The sequence below is a fragment of the Austrofundulus limnaeus genome, unplaced genomic scaffold, assembly GCF_001266775.1.
Source record: "Austrofundulus limnaeus strain Quisiro unplaced genomic scaffold, Austrofundulus_limnaeus-1.0 Scaffold644, whole genome shotgun sequence".
Classification (NCBI taxonomy): domain Eukaryota; kingdom Metazoa; phylum Chordata; class Actinopteri; order Cyprinodontiformes; family Rivulidae; genus Austrofundulus; species Austrofundulus limnaeus.
The window spans coordinates 39,702-41,012 of NW_013953046.1; positions in this window are offsets into that span (position 1 = coordinate 39,702).

Consider the following 1,311-nt stretch of genomic DNA (forward strand, 5'->3'; position numbering starts at 1 on the left):
AGCTTAAATACTGGTGATAACAGGTGAGTGGAATGAGCTTGATTGTGATTTCTGTGACGGGAGGGGTGAAGCAATGAGTGAAGAACTTGGCTGTGAGAAACTATGACGTGAAGTGAAGGCAGGACAGACGTGGTTCATGACAGAATGTAAGTGTGGAGAAGCCAAATAAATGTAATATTGGCCTGCCATACAGTGAGCCTGTTGAACTGAGCCTCTGCTGCTCTTAGAGCACGAGCCAACATTATCAAGATGGATTTATGACTGAACGAATGTCCACATCTTTTTTATCATCTCTGTGGGTAAAAATACATCAAAAACAAGTTTTTCTCCGACAACTTGTGTGTAAAAAACTACGGTTGTTAAAGCTTCGCTCTGCTCGACGTGCAGCGAGAGGGAGGGGGAAATAATCCTGCGACATGACGGCAACATGTAACGGGGAGGGGAAATTTTGAGGATTTATTCTTCCTATAAAGAATAACACATCCAGAGGACCTACTTGTTTTTTTTTTTCTTTTTGAAAAACAAAGTTACAGTCACTACATATAATTAACGTGAAGTTAATATGTGTAACATAACCTGGTCAATAAACCCATCAAATGAAAACAGCTGACATCAAATCATGGCCAGCAGCCCAGCCCGGATAGAACCACACAGACAGAACTCATCTGTATTTCACCCCTCTTAGTGATATTTTATTATGTTTATAGTTTGTTTTTGAGTAAAAGTTTGGCTTAAAACCTTACCTTGTGTTTAAGTGATACTTTTACATTTCTCTGTTCAAAGTAGATTAAAGGTTTTATATAGCTATCTCCCTCCCTTTTTTTATCAACTAGCAAACTAATATATTCCTGTTTTGTTATATTTTGTTAACATGTCCAAATTTAATAATTTGTGAGAAATCCACAATTTTCTGTTTATTCAGTCAGTGCTTAATACAGCTGGCACACTAAATTTTATAAAATRTATTACTGTACTTTTTTAATTTAGTGTTTAAAAAATTAGACCATGTCATAGAAAGACCCTCGGTTCAAGAGAAATGTCAGGTTTTTAGGAAAATGGTTGCTTATCAATTAATCGTTAGTCGATCGATAAGGCAAATCAACTTTAGATTAATTCATTAATCAATAATTGCATCCCTATATATATATATATATATATATAAATTCCCTTCTCACCCTCCGCGGGTGGTCTCTTTCATCCTCTGAGCTCGGGTCCTCTACCAGAGGCCTGGGAGCTTGAGGGTTCTGCGCAGCATCTTGGCTGTGCCTAGAACTGCACATTTCTGGACTGAGATGTCAGTCTATATATATA